This window comes from Chlorocebus sabaeus, chromosome 15, assembly GCF_047675955.1.
Source record: "Chlorocebus sabaeus isolate Y175 chromosome 15, mChlSab1.0.hap1, whole genome shotgun sequence".
Classification (NCBI taxonomy): Eukaryota; Metazoa; Chordata; class Mammalia; order Primates; family Cercopithecidae; genus Chlorocebus; species Chlorocebus sabaeus.
In genome coordinates this window covers 8,752,733-8,772,012 of record NC_132918.1, presented here as the reverse complement: position 1 = coordinate 8,772,012, position 19,280 = coordinate 8,752,733, and the positions used below count along the sequence as shown (strand labels likewise).

At 39.9% G+C, this 19,280-nt stretch overlaps 1 pseudogene; it reads right to left on the bottom strand.

The window, feature by feature from the left end:
- Positions 1–450: 450 nt before the first annotated feature.
- Positions 451–2,290, bottom strand: LOC103221190 (FLYWCH-type zinc finger-containing protein 1 pseudogene; annotated as a pseudogene).
- Between the last annotated feature and the right edge of the window lie 16,990 nt (positions 2,291–19,280).

Below are 19,280 nucleotides of genomic sequence, written 5' to 3'. Positions count from 1 at the left end.
CATTTCATCTTACAAATGAGTACTCTGAAGCAAAAGAGGTCAAGCAACTTCCCCAAATCACAAAGCTGGTAAATGATAGTTTTGGGCTTTGAACAGCTTATGTTCAAAGCCTGCTCTTTTAACTACCAGGCCACAGTATACATTCCATATGGTTAAAAACTATATGTTGTATTTGCTGAAATCCTTACAGTTCCACCGCAAATCCTACCAACAGCCTTATTTGCCACTTTAGGAAGATATTTGTCTTCCAGAATCATTGACTTTCAGAGCTAGGTAGCAGCCTAGAGATCAGTATAAAATAGTGGCCAAGTACATGGGCTTTGGCCTCAGGCAAGATGCACATCTGGCCTTACCCCTGTACCAAAAATTTATTTTTGTTTTTGTCATTGTTGTTTTAAGCCCACTACCTTATGTTGTAATTGGTGACGCACCATTAGATAACTAATACAATTACCCATAAATTGGCTGGCTTTCAGGAGAATACGTCTTGAAGCACAGTTGAACTTGAATCTTTTCTGGGTCCTCCTGCTGGGTCATGCTGGGGAGCCGCTCCCGCTGCCTCAAGGCCTCTATGCCCTCCAGGTCGGGCTGGTGGCAGTGGCTGCGAAGGACCATGACCCGCTGGCCCCAGGTGATGGCGCAGCTGCGGCAGCCCAGCCAAGCCTGATCCTGGTACATCCAGTACACCTTCTTCCTGGCTGCCTTCTCCTTCCTGTAGAGGAAGGACTTGGGTACCAGGAACCTGCCCCCCAGGGAAGTCCTCAGAATTCCAGGGACCAGAAGGGTTCTGGGCAGTCCCACTGTGACAGGATGGAGAAGTGCTCCCGCTGCCACAGGGCCTCCAGGCCACCCAGGTCCAGTGGGTGGCAGTGCCTGTGCATGACCATGACCCGCTGGCCCTGAGTGATGGCGCGGCTGCGGCAGCCCATGCAGGCCTGGTCCCAGCAAGTCCAATACATCTGCCTGTAGAAGAAGGACTCGTACACCAGGAAGCTGCCCCCCAGCGGGGACCGCAGGAACTCAGGGCTTCCGGGGTCTGCATCCATGTCCTGGTCCTCATGCAGGGATCCTTCCAGGGCTTGGGGATGGGTTGGCAGCTCCTGGTCTTCGACCTTCGCTCGCTTTCCAGGCTGGGGCCTGGTGAGAGTCAGGGGTCCGGGGCCTCTGCGGTAGAGAAGACTGTTCACGCCTAGGAGGAGCGTGTCCACTTGGCTCCCAGGGCCGTCCTGCATAGCCTGCAGAGTCTCCATGGCCTTCTGCTGCTGCCGGGCCTCCAGGCCCTCCACGTCAGGCGGGTAGCAGTAGCCACACATCACGGTCACCTGCTGTCCCTGAGTGATGGCCTGGCTCAGGCAGCTGTGCAGCGCATGGTCCCGACAGGTCTAATACACCTTCTCCCGCACGGCCTTCTCCTGCTTGTAGGGCAACGACTTGTGCACCAGGAAGCTGCCCCCGTAGCACCTCCTCAGGAACTCAAGGGGCCGGGCCTGTCCCAGCCCCAGGATCGAGCACTTCTTGGGCATCAGGCTCAGCAGCGACAGGACTTGGGGTCTGTCGCCCTCCTCTGGGCCGGCTTGCTCAGCACCAGCCCAGGGGTGGGCTCTGGCTCCGGCTCCTTGGGGCAGTGCCACAGGCCCACCCCCTCCAGCAGCTCCTGTACTCAGCCTCCAGGGCCCTCAGGATCCCAGGGATCTCCCAAGCCCTCTGGCAGGGCCAGGCTGGGCAGCTTCTCCCACTGGCGCCAGGCCTTCAGGCCTTGCTCATGGGGCGCGTGGCAGTGGCCCCGCAACACTGTGGCCCGCAGACCTCAGGTGATGGCCCGGCCCCGGCAGCCCAGTTCAGGGTGCTGGTGGCACTTCCAGTACACCTTGTCCCCCCCAGTCTTCTCCTGCTTGTACAGGAAGGACTCCAGCACCAGGAGGCGACCCCGGAATGGTGTCCTCAAGAACTCCAGGGAATGCGGGTGCTGTGTCCAGCTTGCTGCTCTTCTGTTTAGGCATCTGGGGGGCTGGCTGGACCGCCCCTCCCTGCTCCTCAGCTGGCAGGATCTTTAAGGTGCTGGCGAAGGTGGCCGGGCCAGTCATCTCCAGCGACAGGACGCAGTGCACTTCCTGGGGCTTGAAGCCCACCCCATCCTCATCTTGGTTGGATGCTGTGAGCAGGACCAGTTTGGAGAACTTCCCGGGCTTCCTGAGGCTGCCAGGACAATGTCAGTGCCTGGCTCGGGGGATGTCTCCTGGCCGGCCTTCCCACTGTCACCCTCCTGTTCGCTGGGCTTGGTCAGAGGCATCCCGGGACCCAGGGCCTGTCCCTCAGGCCACGCTCAACCCCCGGCAAGGAACCTGGAGTCCAGCGGTTCCGTTCATGTGCCCGAGCTGTTGCTGTTGCTGCCTCGGCTGGTCGTGGTGGGGCTACGGCGATGTCTGGAGAATCCTTAGATCACCGCGGGTTCCCTGGGTTCCAGTCTTCACAAGTGAGTGAGAGACGCCACCATCATCCCCCACACCTGGTCACGGCGCTGGCTTGCTGGGCAGGAGACCTGGGGGACAGTCCTGTAACTTATCTGGGCTGGTTTTACCACGGCAGCAGGGCCCTCACTCTCCGGCGACAGCGCTTCGGCGGGTCCCTCAGCCTCTGCTGCTGCAGCAGCAGGCGTGGACTTCGAAGCTCAGGCCACCGCTGCCACCCCGACCCGGGCAACTGCTCTCCGTGCCCGACCTGCCCCTTGGGAGCTAGCCCTGTCCAAAAATTTCTTAAAGGTCTGTTTATTATTATTTCACTTTGGAAAATGAGGCAAGTATAGTCAGAAGCAAGCAACTATGTACTGCTTACCAGGTATTGACTACATTAGTTCAAGTTCCCACCTACTGCTATTAAATTTTGTCTCAGCAAGACAAGGCAATCTAGTCATTAAGAAGCCGGTCCCTGCTTTTAATGAGTGGGCCTCAGTGTTAATAGTTTCTTACTTTTGATGTTTTAACTTCATGGGAAATGGAGCAGTAAGAAGCTGGCCCATTTTTCTGACAACAGAAGGGGAAATTCAAGACTGTAACAATATTGAACTCTAGTCAGCTTCCTTTTTTTTTTTTTTTTTTGACAGAGTTGTGCTCTTTCGCCCAGTCTAGACTCTCAGGCTGGAGTCTAGTGGCACAATCATGGCTCACAGCAACCTCCACTTCCCAAGTTCAAGCAGTGCTCCTGCCTCAGCCTCCTGAGTAGCTGGGATTACAGGCACCCGCCACCACACCCAGCTAATTTTTGTATTTTTAGTAGAGATAGGTTTTTGCCATGTTGGCCAGGCTTAGTTCAGAGATTTTCAAAATGCAATTCAAATACTCCCGAGATCTCCAAGACCATTTCAAGAAGACTGCAAGGCCAAAGCTGTTTTTATGATAAAACTAAGATGTGATTTTTCTTCTTCATTGTGCTGTAATTGCCAGTGTTGCTAAGGCAATGGTAGGTAAACCTGTAGGTTCCTTAGAAAGAATCAAGGCTGTGATACCAAACGACACTGGCAGTTAGCACAATCTTCACCACCACATGCTCGCAATACAAATAAAATGTCAGTTTCACTTAATAATGTTCTTTATAAAGCAATAAAAATGATTAACTTTATTAAATCTAGACCCTTGAGTATACACCTTATTAATATTCCATATTACAAAATGGGAAGTGCATATGAAGCATTTCTACCACATATTGAAATATGATAGTTGTCTCTAGGAAAAGAAACTCATGTAACTGAGTTACAAATGGAACCAGCATACATTTTCATACAACATCATTTTTACTTGAAAAAGAAGACTGACAGACAAATGAATTTTCAGATTATTTGGCAGATTTTAATTTTAATGGACAAAGTAAGCCTGTCACTTCAAGAAAAACAACAGATGGTATTTATTGCCTGTGATCAAAATGTGAGCTAGAAAATTAAAATTTTAGAAACCTTGAATCTACTGCTATGAACTTGGTAGTTTTTCAATACTTACAAGCTTTCCTGATGAGATTAGTGGTGATATTAACAAAATAATTTTTGATATTGTAAAATGAAATGGGTCAAGATTCAGAAAATCTGAACAAGTCCGTGAGCCAATATTTTTATCATTGAATAATGTTACAAAGTCATGCATGAGTAAAATACCCATTCTAAGTTCAAAACAAATAAGAGGATTTTAAACACAACCACATACATAAAATTTATTTATATAATTTAAGGTTCTACAGTGCAGTTAACCTTTAAGAAACTAGCTCTTGGGTGGGCATGGTGGCTCTCACCTATAATCCCAGCACTTTGGGAGGCTGAGGCGGGCAGATCACGAGGTTAGGAGTTCGAGACCAGCCTGGCCGACATGATGAAACCCTGTCTCTACAAAAAATACAAAAATCAGCTGGGCATGGTGGCAGGTGCCTGTAATCCCAGCCACTCGGTAGGCTGAGGCAGGAGAATAGCTTGAACCCAGGAGGCAGAGGTGGCAGTGAGCCAAGATCGCTCCATTGCATTCCAGCCTGGATGACAAAGCGAGACAGGACAGGACAGGACAAGATAGGACAGGACAGGAAAGAAAAGGAACCTCTTGCACAGGTTTGATAAAATGTTAAAAACGAGAAAACAGTAACAGACAGAACAAGTGAATAGCCCAATATCAGAAACAAATTGCTGAGAATCTGAGATGAGAAACTTGGCTCTTAAATCCCTACCTCCCAGGAAAAGTTTCTACTAATATCACAACTGTATTATTAGTATTTAGCCTTTTTAAGATTGTGCAGAACATAGCCCTTACTTGATCCCCAATCATCAGAACTTAAAATTTAGAAAGAATTGGTTTACAAAATAGTTTCCAACTTTTTAATGCTAAAACATTTTGAGGATGTCTACATGGAGTGTTTATATTGTAAGCATCCATTGACAAAATACTGTAAGAAATTATATTTAGTCTTTGGCAACATATGATGTACATTTTGATTCAAGTTATCCTTTCTTTTTTTGCTTGAGATAGAGTCTCACTCTGTCACCGAGGCTGCAGTACAGTGGCGCGATCTTGGCTCACTGAAACCTCCACCTCCCAAGTTCAAGCCATTCTCCTGCATCAGCCTCCCCAAGTAGCTGGGATTACAGGTGCCTGCCACCACACCTGGCTCATTTTTATATTTTTAGTAGAGATAGGACTTCACCACCTTGGCCAGGCTGGTCAAGAACTCCTGACCTAAAAGATCCGCCTGCCTCGGCCTCCCAAAGTGCTGGGATTAGAGTGAGCCACCATGCCCAGCCCAAGTTATCCTTTTTAAGCATCCAAATCCCACAAACTGGAATTCAAAGGTCTCAATCTAAGTCTTTGAAAATGCTAATAACAGGGGTAACCCTCAGATTCAGACTAACACGGAAGGCAAAATTTGTCCCATCAGCTATGGAGAAATCTGAATTTATTTGTATTTTTATTGTAAATGTATGCAAAGAAGGGCCAATTTTCTCAATAAATCTGGTGCCTTTTCAACATTCTAGTAGATTGGGAGAATCTACTGTGGGAGAAATACAACTGTCTAGTCTCCTTTGTGAAGGTATTACTACTCTGGTTTTAACCAGTGATCATTCCTACCCAAAGATAAAATAGCACCATATTATGCCATTGCCAAACCCAACCTGGAATTGAAGCAGGGAGGAGATGCAAAGTAAAAATGGCTGCATGCAAATATAAGGTATTCTGTTTCTAGCCTTATTCTGCCTAAGACTTAGAATCAGAGAATTTCAGAATCAGCAGAAGTCTTACACATAATCTAGCCAATCATCCCTTTTTAAAGATAAGGAAACTGTGACCCAAAAAAATTAAGTGGCTTCCTCAAGTTTTTACAGTAAATTAATGCCAGAGATAAGATGACAACATGGGCTCTTGTCTATACCACAACTTGATCATCTAATTGCTTTTTTTTCTTGATCATCAGTTTTCTATCTCTAAACCTACACTGAGGTTTTCCTAACCACAACAAAAAGGAAACAGCATGCTAAAGAATTGGTTAAATCAAATCAAGGAATTCTATTTACTTTCAAAAAATAAAAGAAACTCTTGTTAAATGCTAAGAAGTTTATAATAGTATAGTCAGTTGACACAGGTTCTCAGGTTTCAATTACAGAAAAAACATATTGCCCAAGTCTGTAAATGCTATCCTAATTTATCAGATTACTTACTTAGAAAGCGTGCTTTTGATCTGCTCTTCCAAAGAAGAACAAATGTACAGACTTCAATACTTAATAAAGTTGAAAGCTTCTCCCTGGGGTAACTGAAATTTTTATCAAAGGGGCGATAGACCTGGTTGCAGCTGTAACAAAGAAGTACCATATAAAGCCAAGTGGAAAGCAGTTATACATCATTGGTGGTAAAGGGCCATTGAACATGGTCATATTAATTGGAATCTATTGCACAGGACATTCCACTACCTGCTGGGCAAATGACCCTGAAAGTTTTGAGTCTCTCTGGTGTATAAAAAAGTTCAGACGTAAAAATAATCATACAGATGGTGGATTCTCTATCCTTGAATGGACATAGCTACCCTGAGATCTGGGTGGCTGGAAATTTCTTTTTTAAATAATGCCCTTTGAGTGAGTCCCCATATATGCATCATCTTTTACAACCATTTGAAAACTTGTCTTCTAATAATTTCACACAGAGCTTTCAGTGTAGCAACATTCAAAAGAACGAAACTAATGAAACACAGCAACTTTTACATTTTCACTTTTGTGCTTTGGGAAAATTCTGATTAAAAGGTATGAGACAGTTCAAATTGGAATTGCATCATTTCCTCCAAAATGAGTAACTTCTAATCAAATAGAAAAATTAGAGAAATTGATAGTCAAGGCAATATGGAACACATTTCAGATACATCAGTATGCAAACCTTATGCACCTACAATTTAAATTCTTTTATCCTTAGATGCTATATTGTTCCAGATTTTAGGTTATATGTAAAGAGTAATCACTATATTTGCCTTTTAGGCAGATGCTGTTCCAGACCTTCATCACAGCTACTTTATCTTATTCATTAAACTAAATATTAAAATAAACCCCCAGAAGATATTATAATGTCAATAAATAATAATCTTAAAATGCTAGAAACATTGTCAGGATATGCCAACTGATAAGATTAATCCATTTTTGACATAGCTACACAATAATACTGGAAGACTTCAACACCCCACTGATAGTATTAGATTATCAAGGCAGAAAACTCACAGAAAAATTCTGGACTTAAATTTGGCCCTTGGCCAATTGGTTCTAATAGACATCTACAGAATACTCCACCTAATAACCACAGGATATGTATCTTCTCATCTGCACATGGTACATACTCTAAAATCTACCACATTCTCAGCCATTAGGCAAGTCTCAACAAATTCAAGGCCGGGCGCAGTGGCTCAAGCCTGTAATCCCAGCACTTTGGGAGGCCGAGATGGGCGGATCACGAGGTCAGGAGATCGAGACCATCCTGGCTAGCACGGTGAAACCCCGTCTCTACTAAAAAATACAAAAAACTAGCCGGGCGAGGTGGCGGCGCCTGTGGTCCCAGCTACTCGGGAGGCTGAGGCAGGAGAATGGCGTGAACCCGGGAGGTGGAGCTTGCAGTGAGCTGAGATCCGGCCACTGCACTCCAGCCTGGGCGACAGAGCAAGACTCCGTCTCAAAAAAAAAAAAAAAAAAAAAAAAAATTCAAAAAAAGTGAAATCATACCAAGCATATTGTCAGACCTCAGTGGAATGGAAATAGAAATCAAACCAAGAGGAACTCTCAAAACCACACAATGACATGGAAACTAAATAACTTGCTCCTGAATGGCTTCTTGGTAAACAGTAAAATTAATGCAGAAATCAAAATATTATTTGAAACAAATGATAATGGAGACACAGCATGACAAAATCTCTGGGATGCAACAATGCAGTGTTAAGAGGGAAATTTATTGTACTAAATACTTACATCAAGAGGTTAGAAAGATCTCAGATTAACACTCTACCACTTACAGGGACTAGAAAAACAAGAACATACTAATTCCAAAGTAAGCAGAAGAAAAGAAATAATTAAAATCAGAGTAGAGCTAAATACAATTGAGACCCAAAATACACAGAAAGAATCAACAAAACAAAAAGTGGGTTCTTTGGTAGGATAAACAAGACCAATAGACTGCAAACTAGATTAACAAAGAAAAAAGTGAGAAAATTCAAATAAACACAATCAGAAATGACAAAGAAATCAGAAAAAACACAATCAGAAAAAACACAATCAGAAATGACAAAGGTGGCATTATAACCGATTCAACAGAAATACAAAAGATCCTCAGAGACTACTATAAACACATCTATGCATACAAATTAGAAAATCTAGAAGAAATGGATAAATTCCTGGAAACACATAACTTCCCAAGATTGACAGGAAGAAATTGAAACCCTGAGCAGTCCAATAACAAGTTCCAAAACTGAATCCGTAATTTGAAAAAAAAAAAAATCCACAAACCAAAAAAAGCTGTGGACCAGATGGATTCACAGCTGAATTCTAGCAGACGTAAAAAGAGCTAGTACCAATCCTACTGAAACTATTTCAAAAAACTGAGGAGAAGGAACTCTTCCCTAACTCATTTTACAAAACCAGTATCATCCTAATACCAAAATCTGGCAAGGACACAAGAAAAAATAAAACCAAAGGCCAATTAAACCTGATGAACATAGTTGCAAAAATCCTCAATAAAATACTAGCAAACCAAATTCGGCAGTGCATTGAAAAGTTAATTCACCATGATCAAGTGGGCTTTATTCTTGGGATGTAAGGTTGGTTCACAATACACAAATCAACAAACATGACTCACTACATAAACAGAATTAAAACAAACTCATATGATCATCTCAATAGATGAGAAATATTTCAATGAAATCCAATCCTTTCATGAGTGAAAAAAAAAAACCTCAAGAAACTACACATCAAGAGACAATACTTCAAAATAATAAAGGCGTCTGTGACAAATCTATAGCCAACATCATACTGAATGGGCAAAAGCTGGAAGCACTCCCCTTGAAAACTGTAATTAAACAGGGATTCCCACTCTCACTGCTCCTATTCAACATAGTACTGGAAGTCCTAGTCAGAGCAATCAAACAAGAGAAAGAAAAAAATAAAAAGACATTAAACCAGGAAAAGAGGAAATCAAATTATCTCTCTTCACTGACAATATAATTCTATACCTAGAAAATCCTAAAGACTCCACCAAAAGAATCCTAGACCTGATAAACAACTTCAGTAAAGTTTCAGGATATTAAAATCAACATTCAAAACCCAGTAGCACTTCTATATACCACTAACATGCAACCAACTCAAGAAGGTAATCCCACTTATTATAGCCACAAAAAAAACACCTAGGAATACATCTAACCATGGAGATGAAAGATCTCTACATGGAGAACTACAAAATACTGATGAAATAAATCATAGATGACACAAACAAATAGAAAAATATTCCATACTCATGGATTAGAAGAATCAACATTGTTAAAATGTCCATAGTGTCACAAGCAATCTACAAATTCAACACTATTCCTATCAAATGATCATCAGTTTTCACGGAATTCTGAAAAACTATTCTAAAATTCATATGAAACAAAAAAAAAAAAAAAATTAACCACAGCAATCCTAAGCAAAAAGAACAAAGCCGGAGGCATCACATTACCTGACTTCATACTACAGTTTGAAGATGATAGTAACCAAAAACAACATAATATTAGTACAAAAATAGACACATAGACCAATGGAACAGAATAGAAACCCCAGAAATAAAACCACATGCCTGCAACCAATTGATCTTCGACAAAGTTGACAATAACAAGCAATGGGGAAAAGACTCCCTATTCAATAAATGGTACTGGAAAATCTTGTTAACAGTATGCAGAAGAATAAAACCGGACTCCTTTCTTTCGCCATATACAAAAAGACAAAAGATTTAAATGTAAGATTGAAACCTTAAAAATCTTAGCAGAAAACGTAAAAATATCTTTCTGGGCATCGGCCTTGGCAAATAATTTATGACTAAGTCCTCAAAAGCAATTGCAACAAAAACAAAAATTGGCAAAAAGGGCCTAATTAAACTAAAGAGCTTCTGCACAGCAAAAGAAACTATCAACAGAGTAAACAGACAATCTAAGGAATGGGAGAAAACATTGGCAAACTCTGCATCCAATAAAGGACTAATATCCAGACTATAAAAAACTTAAATCAACAAGCAAAAAACAAACAACCACATTAAAAAGTGGACAAAGAACATGGACAGGCACTTCTCAAAAGAAGATATACAAACAGCCAACAAACATGAAAAAATTCCCAGCATCACGAATAATCAAAGAAAGACAAATCAAAACCACAATGAGATGCCATCTCACACCAGTTAGAATGGCTATTATTAAAAAGTTAAAAAATAATGGACGTTGGCAAGGCTGTGGAGAAAAGGGAATGCTTATACACTACTGGTAGGAATGTAAAGTATTAGGTTTATGCAAAAGTAATTGTGGTTTTTGCTATTAAAAGTGGCAAAACAGTTGAGCTACTGTGAAAAGCAGTTTGGAGATTTCTTAAAGAATTAAAAATAGAACTACCATTCCACCCAGCAATCCCATTACTGGGTATATACGCCCCCAAAATAAATTGTTCTACCAAAAAGACACATGCACTTGTATGTTCACTGCAGCACTATTCACAATAGCAAAGGCATGTAATCAGTCTAGGTGCCCATCAACAGTGGGTGAGATAAAGAAAATGTGGTACATATACACCATGGAATATTATGCAGCCATAGTAAACAAGGACATCATGTCCTTTGCAGAAAAATGGATGCAGCTGGAGGCCATTATCCTAAACAAATTAACACAGTAACAAAAACCAAATACCCTATGTTCTCACTTATAAGTGGGAGCTAATCATTGAGTGCACATGGACACAGAAAGGAACAATAAACACTGGGGACTCTGAAAGAAAGGGAGGAGGGAGGAAGACAAGGGATATAAAACTTCCTATTGGGTACTATGTTGGCTATGTAGGTGACAGGATGAATAGAAGCCCAAAACCTCAGCATCACAATATACCCTTGTAACAAACCTACACATGTAACTGCAGAATCTAAAATAAAAATGGAAATTTTAAAAAAGAATATTCACTTTCTAAGATTTCCAAATTTCCTTAGTTTTATAAATTGTCTAAAACTTATGTATAAATCAATGAAAGTATAAGCCCTGGTTACGTGAGATCCAAATAATGAATGTCCTTTAAAAGTATTACGCTACAAGTGGGCGTGGTGGCTCACGCCTGTAATCCTAGCACTTTGGGAGGCCAAGGTGGGTGGATCACCTAAGGTAAGGAGTTCGAGGCCAGCCTGGCCAACATGGTAAATCCTCACCTCTACTAAAAATACAAAAATTAGCCAGGTGTGTTGGCGGGTGCCTGTAATCCCAGCTACTCAAGAGGCTGAGGCAGGATAATCACTTGAACTCGGGAGGCGCAGGTTGCAGTGAGCCAAGATGGGCACAGTGGCTCATGTCCATAAAGGTCAAGGCAGGAGAATCACACGAGCCCAGGAGTTCAAGATTAGCCTGAGCAACATAACAAGACCTTGTCGCTACAAAAAATTTTAAAACTAGCTACGAGTGTTGGTGTGTACCTGTAGTCCTAGCTACTTGAGAAGCTGAGACAGGAGGATAACTTGAGCCTAAGAGATTGAGGCTGCAGTGAGCTGTGAGCTGTGATTGGCTGTGTGACAGAGTGAGATTCTGTCTTTAAAAAAATTTTTTAATGTGTGTGTGTGTATATATATTTATCATACTTCAAGCCAACTTTCATTTACTTTAAACTGGAAGCCCCAGATTCTTAAATATATCAATCTAGTGTCTCAAGACATATATCACATACTAAAAAGATGCTGAGTTTATATTACATCCAAGTTCTACTTTCCACCAGGATTCCACACAAAATGTTCAATGGATTTTTTAACTTAACAAGTAAAAGTTATATATATTTATGGTATATGACACAATGTTTTTATATACATATACAACTGTGGAATGGATAAATTCAAACTACTAAACACATGCACCATTTCACTTTTTTTGTGGTGAGAACACAAAATCTTTTAGCACTTTTCAATATACAATATATTATTACTAACTCTAGTTACTGGACTGTACAATAGATCTCTTTAAATTATTCCTCCTAACTGAAATTTTGTGTCCTTTCACTAACATCTTCCCAATCCCCCAACCTCCAGCCTCTTGTAACCACCATTGCACTCTCTCTGAGTTCAACCTTTTACACTCTACATATAAGTGAGACCACGTAATATTTGTCTTTCTGCGCCTTGCTTATTTCACTTAGCTTAATGTCCTCTAGGTTTATCCATGTTGCTATAAATGACAGGATTTCTCTCTTTTTTAAAGCTGAATAGTATTTCATTGTGTATATATAATACATTTTCTGTATTTATTCATCTGTCAATGAAAACTAAGGTTGGTTCCATATCTTGCTATGGTGCATAATGTTACAGCAAACATGAGAGTGCAGATATCTGACTGACAAGGATTTCAATTCCTTTGGATATATAACCAGTAGTGGTATGGTTAGATCATATAGAAATTCTATTTTTACTTTTGTGAGGAACCTCCATATTGTTTTCCAAAATAGCTCTACAAATTTACATTCCCACCAACAGTATATAATGGTTCCCTTTTCTCCATATTCTTGCCAGTATTTATCTTTTGTCTTTTTGAATAGCCATTCTGACAGGTGTGGAGTAATATCTCATTGTGCTTTTGATTTGTGTTTCCCCGATTATTAGAGATGTTGGGATCTTTTTCATAGACCTGTTGGCCATTTGTATATCTTCTTTTGAGAAACTTCTATTTAGGTTCCCTTTGCCCATGTTTTAATTGGGTTGTTTTCTTACTTCTGAGTTGTTTCAGTTCCTTACATGTTTTGGCTATTAAACCCTTCTGAGATTGTTTACAAATATATTCTTCCATTCTCTACGTTATTTCTTCACTCTGATTGTTTCCTTTACTTTGCAGAAGCTTTTTAGTTTGATGTAATCCCACTTGTCTATTTTCGGTTTTGTTGCCTGTGCTTTGGCATCATATTTTAAAAATCTTTGCCCAAACCACTGTCATAGAGCATTTTCCCTATGGTTTGTTGTTGTTGTTGTTGTTGTTGTTGTTGTTAGTAGCTTTACCATTTCTGGTCTCACATTGAAGTCTTCAATCCATTTTGAGTTGATTTTTGTATATGGTTTGGGATAAGAATCTAGTTTCATTCTTCTGCATGTGGATATCCAGTTTTGCCAATACTATTTGTTTGAGAAGAGATTGTTATTTCCCCATTGTGTATTCTTGGTACCCTTGTCAAAAATCAATTGACCATAAATACAGGGATTTATTTCTGGACTGTCTTTCTGTTCCATTGGTCTATGTGTCTGTTTTATGCTGCTCTGGGTACTGTAGTTTTATGGTACATTTTCAAGCCAGGTAGTTTGATTCCCCCTACTTCATTCTACTTACCAAGATTGCTTTGGCTATTTGGAATCTCTTGTGGGTTCCATATAATTTTAAGATTGTTTTTTCTATTTCTGTGAAGAAAGACATTGGAATTTTGATAGAGATCATATTGGATCTGTAGATTATATGAACATTTTAATAATAATTTGTAAATGCATGAATAGGGAATATCTTTCCATTTGTTATATCTTCAATTTCTTTCATCCATGTTTTACAGTTTTCAATATACAAATGTTTCACTTCCTTGCTTACATTTATTCCTCAGTATTATATTTTTTGTAGCTATTGTAAATGGGATTGTTACCTTAATTTGTTTTTTAGTTTTGTGTTGATTTTGTAGCCTGCAACTTTATTAAGTTCACTTATTAGTTCTAACATTTTTCGTGGAGTCTTTAGGGTTCTCTCTATATAAGATCATGTTGCCTGAAAACTGAGACAGTTTAACATCTTCCTTTCCAATCTAGAAGCTTTTTATTTCTTTCTCTTGCCTAATTGCTCTGGCTAGGACTTCTAGTACTATGTTGAATAAAAGTAGAAAGTGGGATATCCTTGTCTTTTCTTTATCTTTATAATCAAAGACAGAGAAGATTCTGAAAGCAGCAAGAGAAGATAAGCAAATCACATGTAACAGAACTTTATTAAGGCTGGCAGCGTATTTCTCAGAAGGAACCTTACAGACCAAGATAAAGAGGGATGATATATTCAAAGCACTGAAGGGTATCTTCAAAAAAGTATAAACCAAGAACACTACACCCAGCAAAACTGTCCTTCAGAAATAAAGAAGTAACAAAGGCTTAGTGATGGGTATGTCACATATGGTCTTTATGTTGAGATGCATTTCTTCTATACCTAGTTTTTTGAGAGTTTTTATAACAAAGGAATGTTCAATTTTTTCAAATGCCTTTTCTGCATCATTGAGATCATCATGTGGTTTTGTTCTTCATTCTGTTAATAGGGTGTAACACATATATAGATTGGCATATGTTGAACTATCCTTGCATGCCATGGGATAAATCACACTCGATTACAGTGAATGATCATTTTAATGTGCTGCTGAATTCAGTTTACTAGTATTTGGTTGAGGATTTTTGCATCTATGTTCTTCAGGGATACTGGTCTATAATTTTATTTTCTTAGGTATCCTTGTCTGGCATTGGTACCAGTGTAATCTTTGCAAAATGAGTTTGGATGTATTCCCTCCTCTTCAATTTTCTAGAAAAGTTTGAGAAAGATTTATATTAGTTATCTTTAAATGTTTACTAGAACTCAGCTGTGAAACCATCAAGTCCTGGGCTTTTCTTTGAAGGGGGACTTTTTATTACTGATTCAGTCTCTTATCAGTTATCAGTCTGTTCACATTTTCTATATCTTCAGATTTAATCTTGGTAGGTGGTGTCTAGGAATGTATCTATTTCTTCTAGGTTATCCAATGTGTTGACATATAATTATATAGTAGTTTCTTGTGATCCTTTGTATTTTCATGTTGTCAGTGGTCACGTCCTCTCTCTAATTTCTGATTTGAGTCTTATCTCCTTTTTCCTAGCCTGGTTAAAAGCTTTTCAAATTTGTCTTTTTACAAAACTGTTAGTTTCATTGACCTTTTCTATTATTTTTTTAGTCTCCGTTACATTTATTGCTGCTTTAATCTATATTATTTCCTTACTCTTACTAACTTTGGGCTCATTCCATCTTCTTTTTCTAGTTCCTTGAGATATAACATTATGTTGCTTATCTGTAATCTTTCTTTTTTTGATGTAGGCATTTATTTATTTATTTGATGTAGGCAAACTTCCCTCTTAGAACTGCTTTTGCTACATCTCTTAAGTTTTTGCATGTTGTGTTTTAACTTTTGTTTGTCTTAAGATTTCTTTCAGTTTTTCTTTTAACTTCATCTTTGTGCCATTAGTTGTTTTGGAACATGCTGTTTTATTTCCACATGTGTGAATTTTCCAAAATTCTTTCTAATACAGATTTCTAGTTTTATACCATTGTGCCTAGAAAACATACTTGATATTTCAATCTTCTTAATTTTATTAAGACTTGTTTTATGTCTTAACACGTGATTTATCCTGGACAATGTTCCATGTGTGCTTGAGAAGAATGTGTATTCTGTTGCTACTGGGTGAAATGTTCTTCACATGTCTGTTACATTCATTTGGTCTAAAGTGTAGTTTGAGTCTAACGTTTCCCTATTAATTTTCAGTCTGGACAATCTTTTCATTGTTGAAAGTGGAGTATTTAAGTCTTCTATCATTATTGTGTCACAGTTTATTATTCTCTTCAGATCTATCAATATTTGCTTTATATGTTTAGGTGCTCTGAAGTTGGGTGCATGTATATTTACAATTGTATCTTCTTGATGAGTTGACTCCTTTATCATTATATGACCCTTCTATCATTTTATAGTTTTGACTTACACTCTATTTCATCTGATATAACTATCACTATCTCTGCTTTCCTTTGTTTTCCATTTGCAAAGAATATTTTCATCCACTCAGTTTCAATTTATCTGTGTTCTTAAAGGTGACCTGAACCTTTTATAGGCAGGATACAGTTGGGTCTTGTTTTTTATCCATTCAGCCACTGTCTTTTGATTGGATAATAAAATCCATTTATATTCAAGATAATTATTGATAAGTAAGGACTTACTACTGCAATTTTGTTAACTATTTTGTGGTGGTTCTTTAGATCATTTCTGTCATTCTCTCTTGCTGCCTTCCTTTGGGATTAATTTTCTTTATCGGTATGCTTTGATTCCTTTAAGAGGGAGTTTCACTTTTGTTGCCCAGGCTGGAGTGCAATGGCACGATTTTGGCTCACTGCAACCTCCGCCTCCCAAATTCAAGTGATTCTCCTGCCTCCGCCTCCCATGTAGCTGGGATTACAGGTATGCACCACCATGCCCAGCTAATTTTTTAATTTTTAAATTTTTTTTAGTAGAGATGGGATTTCATCATGTTGGCCAGGCTAGTCTCAAACTCCTGACCTCTGGTGATCCACTCACCTTGGCCTCCCAAAGTGCTGCTGGGATTACAGGCGTGAGCCACCATGCCTGGCAGCCTGGCCAATTCTTTTTTTTTTTTTTTTTTATCTTTTATTTTTTGAGACAGTCTCACTCTGTTGCCCAGGCTGGAGTGCAGTGATGCGATCTTGGCTCACTGCAACCTCCACCTCCTGGGTTCAAGTGATTCTCCTGCCTCAGCCTCCGAGTAGCTGGGACTACAGGTGTGTGCCACCACATCCAGCTAATTTCTGTACTTTTAAGTAGAGACAGGGTTTTTTCATTGGACAGGCTGGTCTCGAACTCCTGACCTTGTGATCTACCCTTCTAGGTCTTCCAAAGTGCTGGGATTACAAGTGTGACCCACCGTGCCCAGCCTGATTCCTTACTTTTTATCTTTTGTATATGTACTATCGACATTATTGTGGTTACCATGAGGCTTACACAAAACATTTTAAAGTTATAATGGGATATTCAAAACTGATAACAACTTAACTTTGATCACATAAAATAACTCTACACTTTACTCCATCTCTCACACATTTTATGTTTTTGATGTCCCAATTTATAATTTTTTGTATTGTATATCCTGCAACAATCTATTGTAGCTATTATTTTTAATAGTTTTGTCTTTTAACCTTCATGCTAAATATATCATTGATTTACACACCACCATTTCAGTAGTAAACATTCTGTGTACTTAGTTTTTGCAATAAGTTTTATAGCTTCATATGTGTTACTAATTAGCATCTTTTTCTTTCAGTTTAAAGAGGTCCCTGTAGCATTTATTTTAAAGAAGGTCTGATGGTGACAAACTTCCTCAGCTTTTGTTTGGGAAAGTCTTTGTCATTCCTTCATTTTTGAAGGACAGTTTTGCTAGGTACAGTGTTCTTGGTTTGCAGTTTTTGAATATATCCTTCAGTGCTTTGACTATATCATTTCACCTTATCCAGACCTATAAGGTTTCTTCTGAGAAATATGCTGCTAGTGTTGGTGAAATTCTGTTATATGTGACTTGCTTATCTTCTATCTTTGATTTTTGACAGTTTGAGTATAATGTGCCTTGGTCTCATCTTGTTTGGATTGAATATGATTGGAAATCTGTGATCTTCTGGTACATGGATATTATCTCTCCCCAGATTTGGAAAGTTTTCTGCTATTTTTAGATAAGCCTTCTATCCTCTGTCTTTCTCTTTGACTTATTTAATATCTTTAACTAAATAATTGCTCTTTTGATGCTGTCCTATACATCCTGTAAGCTTTCTTTTCATTCTTTTTGCCCTCTGATAATTTTCTTAAATAACATGTCTCTGAGTTCACAGATTTCTTCAGCTTATTCGATTTCCTGTTGATGCTCTCTATTGCATTTTAAACTTCATTTATTGTATATTTCAGCTCCAGAATTTCTGGATTTTTTTTTAAAGTAATTCTAATCTCTGTTAAATTTCTTCTTTTGGTCATTTTGTATTTTCCTGGTATCATTCCATTGTTCTTCTATATTTTCTTGAAGTTAACTGAGCTTCCTTAAGACATTTATTTTAAATTCTTGGCCATGCACAGTGGCTCACACCCATAATCCCAGCACTTTGGGAAGGCCGAAGCGGGTGGATCACCTGAGGTCAGGAGTTTGAGACCAGCCTGGCCAACATTATGAAACACTATCTCTACTAAAAATACAAAAAACAATTAACTGGGCATGGTGGCGGGTACCTGTAATCCCAGCTACTTGGGTGGCTGAGGCAGGAGAATCACTTGAACTCAGGAGGTGGAGGTTGCAATGAGCCAAAATCGTGCCATTGTACTCCAGCCTGGGCAACAAGAGCGAAATTCCATCTGAAAACAGAAAAAAACAAAAAAACAAAAAACAACTTTGTCAGGCAGTTTATATATCTCTGTTTCTTTGGGGTCAGCTACTGTGAAGATTGCTGTGTTCTTTTGGTGGTTTTATGTCTCCTTGGTTTGTCATGTTTCTTGTTGTCTTACATTGATGTCCATGTATTTGGTTGAGCAGTCACCTATTGCAGACATGACAGGCTAGTTACACTTTGGAAATATTTTTGAAGGGTATGAGGGCACTTGCTCACTGAGGTGTACCAATGAATGTGCCAGCTGTGTAGTCTCCGTGCAGCTCTATCAGCTAGGGAGAGTGTTGATGAAGATTCCAGGTGTCCTCAGTGGTCAAGGCTGTGGTAGTGAGGGTTATTGAAGTCTTCAGTGGCAATGGCTACTAAGATCCTCCCACTTTTTTTTCCCACCGGGGAAACTGTGTCTGAAGAGATCCCTGGGCTTGCTTGGAGTGACAGTGGCGCCGGCATCAGATGAGTGGTGCCCATGGAGTGGCCACAGAGCTAAACCCAGAAGCATGAGCATGCATGGAGGGACTACAGCTCTAGGATCAGCAGTGATAATGGCACTGGCGCCTGAAGCACAGACACATCTTCTGTAATGCTGGTAACAGAATGTGAGGCATGAAGATTCGTGAAGCAGTCAGGGAAGTTGGGAATGGGTAGATAGGTGTGCACAGAGTTAAAGCAGCTTTGGGGTTAGGGTTCTGGTACCTGAAACATGGGCATGCCCAGTGAGGGTTTGGCTTCAGGGCCCAGAATGTGAACTAGCTTCCTCTGGTGATGGCTTCAGTGTCTGAGATATGGACAGGCCCAATGAAACCATACAACCTGGTTCCAGAGCGTGGGCACTCAGAGCAGCCACTGCTCCACAGTTG